This window comes from Rattus rattus, chromosome X, assembly GCF_011064425.1.
Source record: "Rattus rattus isolate New Zealand chromosome X, Rrattus_CSIRO_v1, whole genome shotgun sequence".
Taxonomy (NCBI): Eukaryota; Metazoa; Chordata; class Mammalia; order Rodentia; family Muridae; genus Rattus; species Rattus rattus.
In genome coordinates this window covers 9,264,319-9,284,422 of record NC_046172.1, presented here as the reverse complement: position 1 = coordinate 9,284,422, position 20,104 = coordinate 9,264,319, and the positions used below count along the sequence as shown (strand labels likewise).

The following is a 20,104-nucleotide window of genomic DNA, read 5'->3' as shown; positions in this document are numbered from 1 at the left end:
TGGGAAGAGTACCTCGGGGACCCTCAAGAACCATCAAAATCAGCATAGAAGGCCTGACCTCTTCCCAGAAAAGCCCAGTAGCTTTTGTTTTTCCAGAAAAGGCCACCCGGACTGTGAGGGACAAGGAACGGCCTGGAGAACTGAAACTTTAACCCCTGTCTGGGGTTCACGCATCATTTTTTTTCAATATTATTGTCACAGATAAATAACACTAGCCATCAGAATGAAGTGTCACAGACACAGGGACAGACTGAGAGTTGAGTTAAGGCCTGGGGTGCATTTCATTCTCCTCTGTATGTGGTTGCAGGGAGCGGGTTAAACCAGGGGGAGTTGCACCGTGGACTGCACACACATGTGCAAGTGCTTGTGCGCACTTGTGTACCCACATTTGAAATCTTTAGCTGCCCTGTGAACTTTTTTTTTTTTTGAACTATTTAAAAGTGGAGGTCTGTTGAACGAACAGTGGCGCCACCGCCAGCCATAATTTCATTGCAACAAGCTAAGGACTTTTAACTCTTCAGGTGCCTGGCTAAAGAGCGACTGAGCGAAATAGAGTCAATGACGATGGGCCCTGCTAAGCAGGAGACCCTTCTCTAGGGTGACAAACAAGGGCAGCCCAAGAACCCAGCAGAAATACACTCAGGAGAAGCACTCTGCCTCTACTAAACCATGGAGGAGCAGGGAGTACCATCACCCAAACTCCTGGGTGAAAAAAAGAGAGCAACACTTCATCCCATCCAGTTTCTAGAAAGTCCCAGTAAAATAGCCGGGACATTTCTCTCTACCTGACTTTGCTGACCCTTGGCTGTGGAATGTGGTAGATGGAATATGGAAGACCTCAAGGCACTTGGCTGTTATATATAAAGAAGAGACTCATTCTTTACCCCTTCTTCCACATGCAGGCTGTGCCTCTAGAAGTGCCAAGATGTGGGGCGTCACTCATGAAAAAGCACTTTACAAGCACCAGCCTGTTGTGAGGGAACTGGTTGATTGCTAAGTGCAGTACCTGCCTGCTGGAACCGAGGTCTTGGGTAGAACGTACTGGGTTTAACAGACAGGCAGAGGAGTCACCTGAACAGACTTTGAGCAATTATTTGCTCCTGAGCCAAAGGTTGTGGCTAGAGTACCCATGCTTGGCCTGAGTGGCAGAAGCAGGTCAGAGGGCCCAAGATTAGGTGCTGTCCCTCCAACCCCCGCAACTCTGAAAAGGAGCCCAATTGCCTCATGAGGTGACCCCCAGGGTGTACAATCCCTGCCAAGACAGCGCGGTAGAGATCCAGAAAAAGAACACACCTTTTCCTTTTCTAAAAGACTAGGTCTTTCTGTCCCGGCTAGCCTGGAACTCAAGGGATGGATCTGTATCTACTGGGATTAAAGTCATATACCACCACAGCCAACTTACTTGTTTCATCTTTAAGGACATTTAAGATTTACCCCTGCAGACAAAAGTGAGGAGGCTGAGGAAAGGGTAGTGAAGAGAGAGACAACATTAGGCTTAACTGTCCCTGTTGTTCCCCACTGCCACCCCACTGTAGCAGACCATTTTCCACTGCCATCAATGCCACCTGCACCCACAATAGGAAAAGTGTCGCTCCCAAGCAGCGACTAGGGAAGAGACAAAAACCTGTCCACTTCAACATCGGCAGTCTGTTCTTTGGGGCTTCTCTAGGTTCTTTCCCTAAGGCCCTTCCGGCCCCCATCCTACAGGCAGTTATGTGGGCAGCAGCCAAAGATTGGACAAACCTGTCTGTAGCAGCGTCTAACTTAGGTGGTACACAGGCAGCCTGGTCCCAGTCAGTGAGATCCCGAGGAAAGAAACCTGTTGGCTCTCCTAGGCTCTCACCCTCACCCACCCTGTGTCCCTGGGCAGGTGGCCGAATCTCTCCAACCTTGGTCCTCCTCTGTAAAAATTTGGCCCTGTGTTTTCTAGAGGCTTTGGTTGCACTATGGACTTGAGTTTTACCTGGCAATAGCTGGAGCTTGTCACGGTTAACCCCATCAGACAGCATCTGACCCCACTAAACACACTGTTAATATAGTCCCAGAATGGCTACATGGTCTTCTATCTATCATGGGTGGGGAGCTGAGGAAGGAGATACAGAGGGGCCAGACCAGGAGGGGGTAACACAGACTGGTGTGGATTTCACCCAAGCCTAAAGCTAGTGCCAGCCCTTCCTGGGGTTGCTCCAAACGCAGACTGAGTCACAGCAGCACCACGCTCTGGGTGTCAAGGAAGGGAGGGGGAAGACGTTCCTATTTTAGAATGTTGGGGGGAGGGCCTATGTGGGGGTTGGAAACGAAAATGCTTTCCCGGATGTGCAATGCAGGGCGGGTCCTCCTGGGCTGCTTTCCCAGATGTCATATAGCTGATGAGTAGGGGACCCTCAAATGGCTCCCAGGTCCTGAGCCATTTAGCATCTATCTGAGGTGTGGGGTTAGAGGTGTGTGAGCCAGGCTGCCCAGGTGCACACTCCAAACCGCAACCACTGGTTCCGTGGGTGTCACCACCCACAACCCCAAATTTTATATTAGTAAAAGTCAGGGAGCAGGGGCGGAGGAGGAGACGGACGACGACAATGTTCACACAGACCTGATCTTCCTAGGATACAGAACCTCCCCAGTTTCTTCCTGAGGCTCCAGGGTCACGGCAGAGAGCCATCAGGATAGGGAATAAACTTGGCCCTCAGTGGCAGTGAAGAGAGAAAGGAGGAGGAGGGGCGGCCCCCTCTCCACGCCTCTGCAGAGCTGGATGTGACGCGTCTGCAACAAAGGGACTGTCTTTCCCAGCGCACACTCTCCCGGCTCAAAGCTCACTAGCCCCCTCTGCCCCTCCTCACAGCCCCCTGCCAAGGTCCCAGCAGGAAGAGGTAGTAGTCCTGGGCCAGAAATCCTCTCAGACCTTCCAGAAACTCTACCAGTTCTCCCTTGGTCAGCCAACCTCCCCAAAGACCTTAGTTGACGCCTGGAACCCTGGGTTCCCATGGGAACTTCCGGAGTTCCGATTCGGAGTCTTCACTACTCCTTTGGTCTTCACCATCAAATTTCAAACAAAAATAAACTTTTGATTGGGTTCGGGCAGAATTCGAGCCCTTAAGGGACATGCTCCCAAGCCCACGGGTAAAGACTGCAAACCCTTCCTCCCTTCATTGTGAGCTTCCCTCAGTCAGACTACAGGGTTGCTCCTCTGGACCCTCCCCTGAGAAGATGACAGCCGAGTCTAGTGTACTGTAAAATAGGACAGGCATGGAGCCCTGGGTAGGACAGAGCCCAGGAGTCTACTAAAAGTCGGTTGCCGGGCATCCATCCTCTACTCAGGCAGAGCCCCAGCTATGGGGATCAGATTTACCACTGCTCCCAACCCGAGGACAGAGATGGCCATTCCCCCTCCCTTCTACAGGAATGGCCAGAGACTCTCTCCCTGCCTTTTGTTCTTTTCCCACTCCTTCAGACTGTGCCACATAACTAGTCAGCGAGCTCTAGCTGCATCCAAAGTGCAGGAGGTGTGAATTTGGAAACAAGAAGTCCTTGAAAAGAAGGTGGGTCCAGCACCCAGAACCTAGGAAGAAAGCCAGCGCTCCTTCTTACATCCCATCCTCTTCCCCACCCCCACCCCCTTCCTAATACCTGGCCTGGCCCAACAGAGTTTTGTCCCCCACTGGGGAATCCACCCGGACAGAGAGGAATCCTAAATACAGGCCCTAGTAGTACTTGGTTAAGTAGTGGAGTACTTAGTAGTCTCCACTAAAGCTTCGTATACACATTTGCTACAAAAAGTAACAAGTTCTACAAAAGGCTGTCCCTAGGAAGCACAAAAGAACTTTTTAAGGAAGTAAGATGCAAAATGCAAGGGTCCCGAAATCTGTACGCAGGCTTCTCGGTGACTGTGCAGAGCTTGAAGTCCTGGGAAGACTGGGGGGCTGGGGACAGGCAGGAGAGAGATTCATTTTCTTTACAAGGAACAATAAGAATTCCATGTCTGCTACTCAGTCTTGGAACTCAAAGCACCCCAAAACAAAGCCATATAGATGGGGACCCAAGAATTTTTGTGGCTGTTCAGAGCTTAATTACTCTTTCTTGATCCATGGGACTAGACACGACACCGCCAAGGTTAAAATGCCCCAACAGCGCCGAGCAGATGTGAGCGAGCTGGCAGACGCGCAAATGAGGCCTGCCTTGGAGCACGATAACAAGTGACTAATACATTGCATATCGTTGAAAGAAAATTATTTTTCTCTAATTTGCATTTGCTTGGGGGGAAAAAAAGCCAACAGAGCCCCTCCTTACAAGCATGAGTCTAATCCTGGAAATACAGCCCGGCTGCTTTAAGGGAGCTGGAAGGAAGGAAAGACCGCCAGTGTTTTGGCGTTGCAGGCTTGTTTATCTTTCCGCCTTTCCTCCAAGGCGAAACTCGTTTTGCAAGCAACATTCCTACAGAAAATGGCACACGTCATAAAAAGAGACCAATTTATAGAACTGGCACCGAAGTTCATGTATCACTCCAGAAGCATCTCCCAGCTCCCCAAGGGGACTATGTAGGAAAAATCCTACCTGGGGGGTGGTGAGTATCTAGACTCAGACATCCTATCCGTTGTCCTCATAAGGGCCAAGGTAACACAGAAGGCAAGATTGTAGAACTAAGTCTGCCTGCAAAGATTTCCTATATCCTGGGGACAGCCTTTCTATACCCCAAGAAGGCTTCTCTCGACCTTGGGATTCCTGGGGTGTTGGGAAGGCACTTTACTCTCAGCTTGCCCCAGGCCACCCAAGAGACAGACCAAGTTCTTGACTCTAGCTAGGCATGGCCATGAGTGGACAGACAGAGTGACAGTCCTCATCATCCCCTTCATCCTGCTCTCCTGTCCACCCGAACGAATGCCCAGAGAGTAGTGCCTCTTCCACCAGGCCTTTTGCGGCTGTAGCTGAAGGCCGTGTGTTCTGACAGGGGAAGGTTATGAGACCGTGTGGCTCGAAGTCAACCTGCATCCCTTCCCCAGAAAATGCATACTCCTTCGGATCCTGAACCCACACACTTGCATTTCCATCCTGAAGAACAGCGCGCAGTGCCCAGAACACAGCAGCGCCTGTCTCTAACTTATCTGAATAGAGCCACTGCAGAGGAAGAACAGCCTTCAGAGCCTCGGGGATCCCCAGAAAGCCTTCAGTTACTAACACATTCTTACCAAGTCTTCCAAAGCAGCTTACTTGGGGCTGCTGGTTGTTTTCCCAAATCTTGCAAACTCTGTCACAAGCAGCTGAGGACCCAGGTTCATGGATCTTGGCCAAACCCCTCTAGACAGTGACACTCCAGCCCCTACCCCCACCTTCCTCCAGCCTTCTCCTGTCACCTCTGTCTAACAAGATCCCTAAGCCACAACATATAAACCACCCCACACCCCTGCCCCATCCTTTGGGCAGTCTTTAAGATGTGTGCTAGGGATTTGACTGGTGACGGGATGTGACCCAGCTTTCTCTCATCCGAAAGCGCCAGCCACAAAGTGGTGGCCACCTCTGCAGCTCCTCCACGGGCCTGCCTGCATAGTGCGCGCTTTGTGTGAGTGCTAAGGAGGCGCAGCGCTGCTCGCGCGCCAACAGCTGTCACATTATTTGCACTCGCTGTAAACAGCCTTCACATTCCCCCCTTACCACATAGTTAAAGCCAGACTAACAATCCACAGTTAGAGATCAAACCAACAACAGCAGCATTGTGTCTGCCTTCGCCTTCGCACCAAGACCAGCAGCTGGCAGCTTTCTCCGGAACAAGGGACCCTGGCTCCCCCCACCCCACCCCTCCGGGCTCTAGCCAAGGCCAGCCAAGGAAGCGCGCATTTCTCGGTGCAGTTTGTTAAACCCAAGAGCACCGCCATTTCGCAGTGATTTCACTGTGGTTTAGTAGCCTCTCCCAGAGTTTGTGCCTCTGGTAGACTCTGGAGAAGCTGGATGGGAAGAGAGGGCTGCTCACGCTACTAGGCCAACTGGGTGGCTAGGCTGGGGCTGTGACAGGGAGGCCTGTGGCCCCTGAGGTTGTCACAGAGGCTGGGCATGTCTGGGATTCTGTGCAGGGCCACAAGGTCCGCCTCTGGTCTTTCAGAAATTGCCCAACTCATTGAATACTTACTGGTCGCCCCACTGATCAAAATGTCTCCTTTATGATTTTTGGTTAAGTTGAACATTTCCATAATCGTCATTATTAGCGCAAATTACACGCCTAATCGGTCCTTAAATAGATTTTAATTAAATAATCATACAAGGCTCATTTTATGACTTAAGAAAGGCATTACTTTTCGTTAGAAACTTTCCACCAGGATATAGAATAACGACAGACAAATACTCGTTCTTTGAAGAGCACCAAGAACCAAGGGGCAGAGGAGAGAGGAGCCAGGAGACCCTGTTTTACCTTCCAAGTAGAAGCTGGGAGCAGACACATTCTAGAAGCCCAAACACGCTCCTAGGATAGGAAGGGAGCTCTCTCAGTACTACTTTTGGCTCCTTTTGGCCAGTAGAAATAAACTGCCTCTCCATCTGGAGATCTCACCAGCTTGTGGGTTTGTAGACCACTTTCCCCCACCCCCACCCATTTTCCACCCAGTCACTGTGGAAAGCGGGCAGTCTGGGCTTGTTAAATGCTGTGTAAAATGCTGTTAATAAAATAATAAATACAAAGGATGAAGACTGCTGGGTCCATGGGTGTTTTGACTGGAAATGCCTTGGCACTTGTCATGTGTTTATGGGAGGGCAGACAACTCCAAGGATTTACATAGTTTGAACATTTTTGTACTTCATTTATCCCTTCCTAAATGACGTAGGTCTCGAGCTATTTCAAGTTTGCATTTGTACAGAACTGTGAAATGCCTCGGAGTTTCTCCAATTAAATCAAGTTTTTTAAAATCAGACTCAAAGCTAGAACACACTCTTGCCTGTCTCCACCCTCTCGGGCTGGAGAAAACAAACAGACCCTCGAAAACAATCCTGGGTCCTCAAGCTCCCCACCTCTGCCCCCTCCGGAGGGGCCCCCCTTCAAAGGTTACAGAGCCTTCAGACTCCAGGCGGCTGGGCTCCACACTGCAGCCACTACCATAGTTGGGAGCATCCTGCCCATACACTACCTCTAAAATAGTGAGCTAAAACGAGGGGGGTGGGGGGCAAAACTGCTGGCCTGGTAAAAGCCACTGCTCACAAACCAACGTCAGCAAAGGCTGCAAGCTTTCTTTAGAGGGACCAGAGATTCATGCCTACTGAAGCTCTTTCAGCACAAAGGCTTTTAGGGAAAGAAGGGAATAGGGGGGAGGGAAAGGGAGCGAGAGCTCCTGTTTCAGAGCAGGCATCCCCTGAGAGTCAAGAACCAAGTGTAGCTTCAATCAAAAGCTGACTTCCCCTCTGGGAGACGAAGAGGGAACCTGATCACAGTAGCTTACTACCGGTCTGGATCCATACAGGTCTGCTTCTCTTCTCGCGCTGGTAATTTCGTTTAAATACATCGCGATATAAAGAAGCAATCTCTGGCTGACTTTATTGAAAACCACATCGAGCCTTCATAACATCCGGACTTAATCCCTATCAAGCCACAGCACCTCTGGCTGCTGCAGCAGGCCATTCCTTCACCTCTTCCAACTAGGTCTTCTCCTTTGGCAGCCCCTGTCCCCTCCCCTGGAATAATGACTGGAAAATTTGCCAAACAGCACCTAGATACCAGTTCTGGAATCAATTCTGACCCATATAATGATCCCACTTAAGACTGGGGGTGGGGGACTTGGGGGGGAGGAGAAATCCAAGTCGTTGCATATGGAATCCCTTAAAGGCATAAGGCAAAGAACTCTAAACAAAGAGAGGAACCCATATAGGCCTACCCAGAGGAATGCCCCTGGCAGAAGCATCTGACCTGAATGCATCCTTGGTCCATGGGACACTGGAGAACTAGGGAGCAACTTCTAGAAACATGACCAGTCATTCAAGTCAATTATTAACCCTCTGGGCCTACTATGTGCCAAGCATTGTCTTTGATCCTAAAGGTAGGTAATTATTCCCAGTCATACAAATGAAGAAACACACTGAGGCTCCGAGGCCATAAATAACTTGCCCCCAAGGTCACACAGCTAGTAAAAATGGGCCATGGTCAAACTCAGTCCTGGAGTTGCGGAGAGGAGCCAATTATTGGCCTAATTGTGTGACTTGAAATCCCCATTTTCACATATTGTCTTCCTTCACCTCAGGTGAGTTCAGTATGAGCCCAGAGCTCAGTTTCCCCTAAACATCACAGCAATCTCTAAGGTCACTGAAAAGGTTTTCATAATCTCCCCCTACAGACTACAAATCTCTCACAATGAGATGCCCTTGTTGGGGAGACCGAGGCATCCAACAAGGTACCTGCGGCCTTCTCTCCAGGTGCTAGCCCACAGTAGTAGGTGGCCAGGCCTCTCTGTTCTCAGGGAAAATGCTGACTGCTGTTCTCGTCCTATGGTTGAGGTGGCCACCCTGAACTTGTCACATAATGCAATCGAATATCTAGACGGAGCAAGGGGCCTTTGGAAGAGAATCCTACATATCTGTCTGTATCTCCTAAAACTCTATGAGGCAACCCTAGTGACCAGGTGGGGGAGAAAATATCAGCCAAGTGACTTCTAGATACCAGGCCCTATTTACTGAGTACCCCAATGTCCCTACCAAAAGCCAACCAAGGCAAGATGGAAGACTTTCCTTTTCCCAACCTTTCCTCCCAGGATATTGCCTAAAGATCCTCTCTCCACTTCCTCCTGATTTTTAAGCCTACCCCAAGCTTTCAGTTGCTTTAGGAATTTTCGAACCAAAAGGCTTATTAATCTTCACCTTTGCCCAGTGAGGACTGGCTCAGGCACCAGACATCTGGTCACCCCTGCCAGCCTCTGAGACTCAAAAAGGATCCCTGAAATAGACCCCGCAGAGCCACCGGGAGGAAGAGGGAGAGGGTCCAGGAGGAGAGAAGGTCCGTATATTCCTTCCCTTCACCCCACCCCCAACCCTGAGTGGCCATGCGGCCCAGCTGACCTGGCGCCCAGCCAGACCTCCAGCAAGTGGCTTTCTTTCTCTTTTTAAAACTTTCCAGCTTTGGCTAGCCAGATGAGTTTCCAGCTCCTGCCTGGCCTGGCTCGGAACTGGCCTAGCACGGCAGCATTTGTAAAGGAGACCCCCTGACCCTAGCACTGGGCAGGCCTGAAGCTCTGGTAGGCACCCTCTCCCACTCCAATCCAATCCACCCATCCCCCTCCACCCTCAACATCGGCCACCTGGAGTCTGCGGCTTCCCGGGCAATTGCCATCCAGCCGAGCCTGCGACCTTAGCTTCCATCGTGAGACAATTGCCCACAGTCCTATCCATCCGTGGGGACCCACCGGGCCTCGCCAAGGTGGAGGGCGTACTTACCCTCTAACACCTTCACGCCCACCACAAGGTCTCCCGCTCCAGAGAGGGCAGGGGAAGGGACAAGGCGGGAACAGAGAAGGGCTCCCCCCACCTCCGCGCTTCCTTTCTCTCTTCAGATTTTGGTGTCCCTGGCACCGTAGCGAAGGCCTCAGAATCAAAACAATAGAAATGGGAGGTGGGGGATGCCGGAAATGGTGCAGGAAGACACCCCACCCCTGTAACCCTATACCCCCCCCATAGTTACCGTTAGTATTAAAAGACCTAAGGCCTTCACTGAAACTGTACCTTTTTATAACTCCCCTAAACTCGACTCCTTTCCCACATTTTGAAATCTCAAGGCAAAGATAGCTGGGGAAAGTTGTAAACTGCCCCCCAAGCTCTGTTAGCCTCTTACCTGTTCTGCCCCTGGCAACCTAGCCTGACTCACCTCCCTCCCCCAATAGTTCCCCTGGTTTGCACCTAGACAATAAATTTAGTTTAATTTAGCTTCCGGTCTTTAATTTTAGCAGGTCTCCTTTTTGCATGCAAATCAATATGGCAATTACCATCTAAAAGCTCGCCCAGCCCCGGGTCAATGTAAATTGATCATTGTCCGCCTTCCACAAAATAACACCGGGAGTCCGTGGTGCATAATGAGATTATACTGGAAACTGTCTTTTAGATCACAAATTATATTTTATGCTGTCAGGATCTTCTCTGAGTGGACTTCTCCATTTATCTAATCGTGGGGAGCCCAGCCTGTGTGGGTGCTGGCTAGTGATACTTGCCCTCTGAAAAAAATAAATGGGGTCATACCACAAGAATATGGATTGAGGACAGACACACGGAATTGAGCATCAGTCAGCCTAGAATGAGAACCTTCAGAAATATACCCGGGAAGAGCACAAAAACTGCTACTCCACAAAATATATATGTCCTGTCTTGAGGGACACGTTGGAAGCAAGTTTGGGAATCTGTTAGGAAAGTATACATGCCTCGGGCCAAGTGCTCAGGGATGAGCCCTGTTGGGTGACCACAGAGGTGGACAGAGTTCCTGTGCTTCGCTCCCCTCCCCCAACACATCACCTAGGTCTCAGCAGGGAGACCAACTCTGGGGCAGAAAAAAAAAGAGGAAAAAAGGAAAAGAAAAGCAAGGAATCCCATTGGCCATCAACACTGACCAAGTTCCTCCGATGGTGGCCAGACAAAGCCAGGAGACCAGATCCAGAGTGTCCCAAGAGACTCCTAGGCAAAAACACGTGTATTTACACTCTTCATCGACTCCTAGGACACTAGGGCCTAACAAAGGGCCTTCCTAGCTGGAGTGGGGCTCAGCCCCGAGGTTGGCCCATTTGAGTCCCCTACCCTGCCTGGCTAGGTGTCTGTCTGGATAAATCCTTGAGGGAATCACGGTGGTTGCTCCTGAGGGCCATGTTAGGGTAGGGGCAGCATTTGGGCCTTTTAGGAGAATGTCAGCCTTCCTCGCAGCCCAGCACACCCTCTCCCTGGGCTCCACCCAAGTGTGATCTTCCCAATAAAACCTGGAATTCCTGACTGGGTTTAGACAAAGAGGAGCAGGCAAATCAGTGCCTCGGGCAAACTAAACCCTAGCAGGAGTTTACATGTCTGGGGTCACTGAGGCGCCTGCTAATACACCCTGCACAAGCATAGTGTCCTCCAGCAGGGAGGAAAAATATATAATAAAGCCAAAATGCAAGCATACTGCTCTCCCTCTTGCTCCTCCCAGAAGGCACACTTCTTTCGATTCTCTCAGGCCAAGCCTTGCTCCACCTTCACCAACTTTACCACACCCTCCCATCTCTTTCTCCCCGGCCACTACTACAGACCTTCCAGCCACCCAAGGTCAAGAACTCCCAGGCTCTTTAGAAATTCCTGTTACCTAGGCAGCAGGGCTAGAACTAGAAGTAATCCTAAACAAGGGCCATCACCTGTTTGGAAGGCTGCTGTGCCCAAGCATTAGCTCTCTGAGAGCTAAAGTCCCGTACAGTTGCCCCTTTCCTTTCAGTAAGTATCACTAGTGAAAGTCTACCTCAAGACAAAGCGGAGGTCTTGGTAATTAGGCCCCTGTATCTAAGCACAGGCTATGTATGCATCTCTGTGCCTTTTGTGCCTTCCCAAGTGACCCTCCTCTTTACTTCTTTAAATGGGTTTTGTCTTGGCAACACATAGAAACCCTGCCCCAGGTTCCAGCGTCACGCCATCTCTAGTTTTCCTTTTAGACTATCACTATGCATTTCCTACATTCGCACACCCATGTTTACATTCCTCTTGACCAGTTCTTTAGCTCTGATGATCTCTTGTTCTATTAGGACATAGGGACCAAAGCCTCTTGATTTGTCCCAGCACTTGTCATTCAGAGATACATCTTAATCTGAGCATTCCTTTCTACTCCTTAGGTTCTCTGGCTATCAGTCTAATGAAGTTCATTTCCTGGCCAAACCAGCATGGCTTTGCAGTCTAAGTGTAAACAGAGGAACCTTAGGCCACAAACTGTTAAGGGGAAAAGAAGGGAAGGAATAAGTTATCTATTGGGGGATCTATTTATCAATATTCAGCTCAGAATTAAACTAGACTAACTTATGATGAGTTACATTAAATTTTACGCCATTGATATACAAATGATAGATTTTTTTAAAGTGTCCAGACCACCTCGGATTGTCTCCCGCACATGTCTGACTATAACTATTCACAAGTTCGTGGTTAAGTGTTTCTTTATGTTCTCCCACCAGTGCATGCACACTGTACTTGGCATCTCAGGCTTGGGGCCTTTAATCTGGAGGAGTTTGGGTCAGCGCCTTTGCCCAATTAACCTTCTTCTCTCACTTCAAGTCTCCCCTACACGCATCAGGTCCCCATTGGAAACAGAGGTCTACACAGTCTGCTCTGAAACTCAGATTCTTAAGTGAGGGAGCCCATTTTGTGTTCACAGCTCCCCCACACAGAAGTACTAGGTCAAGCTAGTACTCTGTCTAGCAGCTGCATTCGATTTGTGAAAGAATTGGCGGATGCACACAGAAGAGAAAGGAAAACACTAGTAGGTCTAGAACCCAGGCCCCCACCCCGCGGACCACTCTACCCCCAGTCACTTTTACTAGACTCGACCCCCCGCATTAAACTATTTACCGCACTTAAAGGGTTAAGAGACCCCCCCCAACCTGCTTTCCACCCGGTAAGCAAGCCTGGCTTGCTGGGCCTGCAGGCTAGCTTTAGCTTGCTGGCTCACAGCTCTCGGGAGTCTGCTGCGGTCTCCACTGCCCCCCACCCCCCGTCCTTCAGCCGGGAGGGAGTCTGCATGCCTGTCTAGACCGATCTATCACCCGCACACCAACAACACCCGCGAGAGCGCGGAGACCCTGCTCAGGTCCCCCTGGCCCGCACGGTTCACAGCGGAAGGAGTCCAGCGAGCGTGACGGCGCCTGCGGGGTAGGGGGTGAGGGTCCAATAAGAATCTGGCCGCCCCGAGCACCCTGCTAGTCTTCCCCAGACCCTACCCCTTGCGCTCGCATCAGCCAGGCTACCCCGGCACTGTCACAGCTCTGCGCGCTGGGCAGTCCTATTTTTATCTTGTCTAATCCCAAACTGGGCGGGGAGCACAGGCGTCGTGCTTAGAGAACAAGAGATAGGCGAGGGAGGCGGGGAGGAGCAGCCAGGCAGCAAAGCGAGCTAGAGCGAGTTAAAGACACAGTGGAGGCGCCGCGAGCAGGAAGAAAGAGCGGGCTGTGAGGACCTCGCGGCGCCGCACGCAACACACAGCCCTGCGAAGTTATCCTGGCCTGCCCGCTGTCCCTCACTGACCACCCCTCCCCACTTCCCAGCGGCACTCTCCGCAGCCCGGACCGCGGGGGCCCGGGCTGTGTGGGAGGCGGAGGCCAGGCCGGCCCTGCAAAGGGCTGGAGAGAATCGCTAATGAGCTGTGCGGCCCATTGATCCAGAGAACACTTCCTAATTAACTCTCAGTCACCTACTGGTGACAGCGCCTCAAAGGAGAGAGCTGGGGCCGATCGAGCCCCAATCCAGACCTACCCGCCCAGCGCCTGGTGACCGAAACCCGCGTGATCCCCTAACCACCGCAGGCAATTCACGTATGTGGTGGTGTTCACCGGCACACCAAAGGCCAGCCTCAGATTAAACCTGGACGGCAAATTAATCATCACCCCTTCGCGTCTATGCGACACAATCCAACCCCAAATAAACAGCAGAGGCGACACTGCAACCCAGACCAGGTAACAAGTCAGGGATGGAGTGGAAAGGATCGAGAAGAGAGTATTCCCCCAAGAGTCCACATATAGGCGTCTCTGAGGTCGACAATTAAAATACCTTCCACACAAGAAATTCTGTTGGCAGAATCCAGCACCGTGTACAGGTCGATCTCTCCCGGAGGTGTCCGTTTCCAATCCACAGGAAGTGTCAGATGGCTAGAAATACCAAGTCTGTCTACTCACCACCCACTACCTTCTGGGGTGGGCTATTTCCTCTTTTTTTTTTAAACTCCCGGTCCATTTTAAAGGATTTTTTTTTTCTGTCCAAGGAGCTCACCTTAGAACCAAGTAGCAGTACTCGTCCCCTAGCATTCTCTCAATAAGGGTGCGCGGGGAGGGGGTTACACAGTTAAAACCCTGGACTGTCTAGTCTAGACGCAACCAGGCAGGATGAATACCTATTTGAGGCCCGCTGGTTTCTTTTAAGGTTTGTTTTTAAATAAACATAACCCTCCTCCAGTTCCTTCTTCGCTTTTCTATTCCCCCAACCCCCACCCTCTAGACACCGGCGGCGCGCGCCTTCGCGCGGGCACTCAAAGCGTCTAGCTGGAGGTCGCGGACTTTCTGGAAAAGATTCATTAACAGCAAATTAAGCCTGGCTCAGCCTCGGCCTACTAGGGGACAAGCTCGGTCTTCTTCGGGACGTGGGTACGTGTTCCGTTGAGCAACCGGGCAGCCAGAAGTCCGCTGGGACTACACGTGCCACGAGCCACCCTACTCGGTTCAGGGCGCTCCTAGGCTCTCTTCGTAAATAGCAGGCGCTCTTCGCCACAGCCCGGAGTCCCCGGGTTTGTGGCGGCTCTGTAGCGCAGCCTCCCGCCTGCTCCAAGCGCTGGCCCTGTGCCGCCTCGCCCTCCCCGCCTCAGCCGAGGATCGCGCCCGGTGCGCAAGTTCCTCTTCGCCTAGAGCCTTCGCGTCGCCCGCCCTCCGAGTGGGACCAACTTCCCCGGGCCGCAGACTTTCACACGCCCATCAGGGCTTCCCACCAGGTTCCCCACAGCCCAGCGGAGGGCTGAGAGCTCTGCTCGCTCCCCCCACGCCGCCCCTAAACAAGCGGTCTACACTGGCTCCAGGAGGCTCCGAACTTAAAACCTACGCGAAGGGAAGAGATGGGGAAAAACGGGGTGGGGGGTCGAATTAGAATCTTAAAAGAACCTTTACAAAACAATGCATCTGACCTGGCCGGCCGGCGGACTGGCCCAGTCCGAATCTCGAGCTCTCCAAGGTTTCCTAGTAGTTTTCCCCCCGTTATTCCACGTGATTCATGCTTTGGGGCAAGCCAAGAAAAAACCCGGGACTCCCCTCCGGAGTTGAGCGACGACGGTAGGTCGAGCTCGGCTCCGTCCGAGGCGCCCGCTGCATACACTAGCGCACGCACAAGCCGTCGTTCCACTCGGAGGCACCACCGGCCCCTGGAGAGGCCAGACGAAGCAGCGGCGGCTGGGGGTTTTTACAGTTCTTTTCCGAGTCGAAAAAGAAAGCAGACGGGAACCCGCCGCCCTCCCCTTCCTGCTAGCGAGGTAACGCCGAGACGAGCTTCCTAGCTTCCAGCCCAGCACCCCCCCCCCGCGCCTGACTCCCGACGCTCGGCGACGACCGCGCTCCCGCGCAGACACACAGAGGCTGCAAACTTCCACTCGCTGAACTCTCGGTCCTCCCAACCCCTCGGGAGGCGGCAGGTCCCCCGTCGAGTCCCTCCCTCCCGGGTGCCCATGCGGGGGCCGCTTAGGTTGGCTGCATTTTTAATAACTTGCAGCTCTGATGTAAAAACGAAAGCGAGCAAGGTAGCTAAACCTCCCGACGGGGGTCTACTGGAGTAGAAGGAGAAACCCTTTAAGGGAGGAGGTCGGCTGCAGTCCCGGCGCGCCAGCCCGCCCGCGGCCCCCGGGGAAAGGTGTTCCGGGCACTGACCTGAAATCCCCAGTCGGGAAGTAGGCAGGGAGCCCTCGATCCGGCGCTTTGAAGTTTTCCCCGGAGCGGAGTCCAGGCGGCGAGGAAGATCCGGGGGCGGCTGGCTGGCTGGCTGGGTGGACGTGTGCGGGGTCGGGAGAGGGCGGCTACGCTAAAGAGCAGAGGAGCCCGGCCGGGAAAGCGCAGCGAGCAGCAAAGTTTGGCTTCCTCGGGTGCCCGCAGTCCACTCCCAGCGCCGCGCTTGCTCGCCTCTGTCTGCAGCGGCTCTGCTGCCCTAAGGGGTCGGCCCGGCAGAGGGGTGGGCTTTGGGCCGCGTGGGGGTGGGGCGGGGCGGGGCGGGCTGCGAGCTTAGGGCAGGTGGCGACGGCCCCGCGCGATCCTCTCCTCCCGCAGCTGGACCGGGCTCCGTCAGCCTCAGCAGCTCCCGCGCCGCCGCTGCCGCCCGCGCTCGGGCAAGAGCCCCAGCGCCATGTTGACGGTTCGCCGAGAGCGCCCGCTCAGGCTGGGTGTGTGTGTGGTGTGTGTGAGCGAGTGTGTTGGCCAAGTCGTCCCTCCGCGGCGACAGCGCGGCTCGGGCTCTCCGCCCGGCGACTCGCGTGGTCCCCCTCCGCCACCACCGCCCGCCTCGCTCCCGCTCTCGGTCGTGCTCTGGGTTCCGGCGCGTCTCCCCCTCGGCTTAAGAGCTCGGCCGCCGTTCAGCCCGGAGCGCGGCTCTGCCTCACCTTGCCGCTGGGAGCCCGGGCTCCGTCTGCTGCCGCACGCCGCGATCCCAACGCGTCCCCCCTCCCAGGTTCCCTCCTCTTCCTCCTCCCCCTCCCTCCGCCCGCCCTCCTCTCCTCCCAACAGCCGCCTCCCTCCCCCCCTCAGGGCAGCGCTCGGGCGACAACCGCCCGCCAGCCACCGCCACCGCCGCCTCCAGCTCTCGCAAGTTTAGGATCCCCCCAGTCTCCGCTCACCCTCCGCTGCAGCGCCTCCGCAGTGGGGTTTCAGGAGGGTGATTCCCAGGAAAGGTTCATCGCCCGACTTTTCCCCGGCTGTCACCGATTCCCAGCCGGGTGCATTGGGGCCTCGCCACATCTGAACCCCAAACCACCTGGGTGGCGGGTCTTGTCGTAGTACCCCCCCCCCAACTCTACCGCCCTCTGTCCTCTCCGTCCCAGCTCCGGCCGAGTTGGCTATTCACGCCCAGCCAGGGCTCACGTCCTAGGGGGAGTGGAGACCGACTCCGCAGCGGCGACGGCTAGGTCGGCCAACAGATCCCCAGCCCCAAGAATTGGGGGCGGCGGGGGCGGCTTTTCCTGCAGCGCGCCGAGACTCCCCTTGCTACCCAGAAGGCCAGTGGAGGACCGCAATTACCATAAAGCGCCTCGCACTCCTCTCAGCCAAAGCTGTCAAACCCCAGCGGCAGGCGCCACTGCCTCCTCTCGCCACCAGCGCTGCGCTCTCCGGGCCTAGCGTCCCCTCCGAGACCCAGCCCAGCAAAGCCTGAGTGTGCGTGGGCGTCCACCCCCACAGCACCTCGCCCCTTCTTCCCAGAGGAGCTACTTCCCCTTCAGGCGTTAAGAGCTACGTGAAAACACCACCACGGGCAACAGTGGCAGTTCCGCGCCCTTGCTCCCCGGACATTTCAATTGTGTGGGAATTGTGTAGAGGGGGGGGGTGTTCCCGGGGACACAAGGGGGTAGGAGGACCGTAAAGGGAACCGGGATGCGCCTGAGTTTCTCCCAGTTTTTGAGCATTTCACGGCCCGGACCTGCGATGGCTGAAAGGTCTGCCCTCATCTCTCACCTCGGCCTCGTGAGAGTATCTCCCGCGTTTTATTTTACTTGGCCGGGAACAACTTTTGGCTTCACCGTTCAGCCCATAAATTTTCACTCGGTAACGTCGTGCAGATCAGGACTCGGCGGCAGTGTACAGCCTGCGCCCGCAGCAGTTCAATTCAATTGACACGTATCGAGCTTCTCCTACGCACCAGGAGCAGCTCTGGGCGCCAGAGGGGGGAAGGGCAGGCAAGCGAAAGGGGGAAGCCGAGAAGCGAGGTTCCGGCCTCCCCCGAGCGCAGAGCCTCAAGGGCAAACCCAGCTTCACTTCATAAAGCTGGCGGGAAGGGAAGTCAGGGCACCCTGGCTGGGAGCTCTGACACCGAGGCCAAAAGGTTACCCCATTCGGTGCTTCTATGGGGTCTTTCGATTCTGGGATGGGCTGGAGTATGTCTTCTGCCTAGGAACAGGATGGTGCAGGCTTGATGAGAACCTAAGTCCGAAATGGAAGTGGCTAGTAAACCCACACGGAAAGTTTTTAAATATCCTGGAGCGTCTACATGCCAAAAATTAATCAAAAGCATCTCAAGTTGATTACCAAGTCAAGGTCAAGGCCAAAATTTCATCTCTAGCTAGAAGATATTTTCCCTTTTAAAAATGACACCCATTACTGACTGTGGGACTGATATTAGGTGCAATTTTATTCATTCTGTTTTAGTTCTCAGCATACTTATAAAAACAGCCCTTCTCAAAGCAGAAGTGAAACATCTCTACCGTTTGAAACCCGAAACTTTGAACAGAATTAAATCTTCATGCTCCAGAACTGCTTGTAACAACTGATGCAAAAGACAGGCAGGTCGGCGGGTAGTGCCTAGCTGTGCTGGCTGGGCCGCTAAGGCTTCCAGGACCAGTGCCTGCAGAATGGAATGCACGCCTTTTTCCTCCTGGTCTTTCTTGAGGGGCGGAGGGGGTGCCTCTGAAAGCTAACCTACACATTTTTTTAATCTCCGGTAACAAGCAGAAAGACACCTGGACTATTATGCTGTAAAGCTATTTTTTATAAAGACGTTTTAGGGCTAGACATTAAAAGTTATTAGACTGAGCATGCGAAGTTACAGACACAGCTGGGGGGGGAAAGCCTGGTTGTGTGTTGTAGAGAAACATTTCTTTTTGAAGCGACTCCTTTTATTCAAAACAAGTCTTAAATAACCGGGAAAGCTGGAGTTGGGTATTTGTGGGGAAACTCTGAACATGGTTCCAGGCAGAAAGGCCGCTGTGCGGCTGGCTGTGGGCTGGGCAGGAGGGCTGGCCTGGACGAACAGCACAGCAGTGCCAGGCTCATCCGGCTCGGTTAGGCCACACCGCAGAAACCCTGGCTCGATGCCCAGCCACCTTCTCTCCCCCTCTTCTCACCTCCCAATTCTCCCAGGAACAGGCTTTCCCAACGTCCAAGTTATGTTAACTGTCCAGAACTTTCAGAAAATCCAGGAGGTAAGCCTGGAGCCTGAGGCCTCTGGAGTCCTAGGGCTTCCTGAGACTGCTGACAATGGGGTCTGTTTGTCTAACTTTAAGTCCTAGAACTAAAATGAATGGGGGGGGTGCCGTAAGGGCGAAGGCTGCCTGCTGGAGAAATTTGATGCTGGAGACAAACAAGCCAGTAAATTCGCCTTTGACATAATTTGTGGCAGTCACCCCGTCCTTTACGGGAGTCTCTGGACTCCACGGTGTTCTCCAGTGGGCTGGTGGGATTAAAAGCTTTCTCTTCCATCTCCTAGGGACTGCATTTTCCAATTCCGTGGGATTTTAAAAATATCTTATTAAGGGAGTCCTAAGAGGCAGGCACACAAGTGTGTATGTGTGTGTGTGTGTGGGGGGGGGGGTGTTTCTGACTCACTGAGAATTAAAATGTGAGATTTTCCCAGGTCCCTAAGTGGAGAAGGATCACACCCATTGGCCTGGTTAGTCAAAAATTGTTGCCTGGGAAAGAGCTGTTGAAAAGCAGCCCCCTCTTATGCCCTCACTCAAAGGGATCGCTACTGGATCTGGGGGTGCACAGTGTCTGCCTCAGATGCTTAAGGTCTGGCTCTTGCCTGCCCTCCCCTAAGCCCCTCTGGAGCTGACCCTGATGTCAAGCCGATTTTATATATATCCATCCTGCACTCGGAAAAGGATTTCAGTGAAAGCAAAGCGCAGTGGATGAGCAAGGGAGCGCAAGGCAAGGGAGGCTGTCATGCCAGCTGAGAAATAAATCAGCAAGGAAATGAGAAGTACTGCGAGGTGGAGCTGCGAGTGTTGCCCCTCCCCCACCAGCCTCATCCCCCATGAAAAGGTCTCGTGATTATAACATATGGCTGGACTTTAGACTCCCAGGCCTTCTCTGCAGAAGATTCTAAGCAGGCTCTGCAACTGGGCAACCAAATTGGAGCTTCTGGGAGCAAACTTGAAACCAGCCTGTCTTTGTTGACTTCTGCTGATTTTAAGACCTCCCAAACTTCCACCAGTCTTGTCACCCCTAGGTCTGGGCTAAGGCCTTGCATCTGCATCGTATGCAGAGATCCTACCTGCTGCGATTAGGGGCAATCTGGGTTCCCAACTGGGTGTGTGGCTGGGGATTCGTTTATGACAGGTATGTATAGAATGGAAATCCCAGTTCTATAGGCCACCTATAGGCCTCCTCAGCTGGTGTTTTCTGATTGATGTTACTGGATTTATTATTGGAGTTATTGGAACACTCCATACATGAATGGTAAGAATGCATTTTTTACTTTATGTAATGTTAAC

General features: G+C 53.1%; 1 protein-coding gene across 1 annotated transcript in view; it reads right to left on the bottom strand.

Moving 5' to 3' along the window:
* Bcor (BCL6 corepressor) overlaps positions 1-16,083 on the bottom strand; it is a 42,280-nt gene extending 26,197 nt beyond the window's left edge. Inside the window, 1 exon segment of the mRNA XM_032889758.1 lies at positions 15,564-16,083. The gene's annotated coding sequence lies outside the window, so the exon portion shown is untranslated.
* Positions 16,084-20,104: the final 4,021 nt, after the last annotated feature.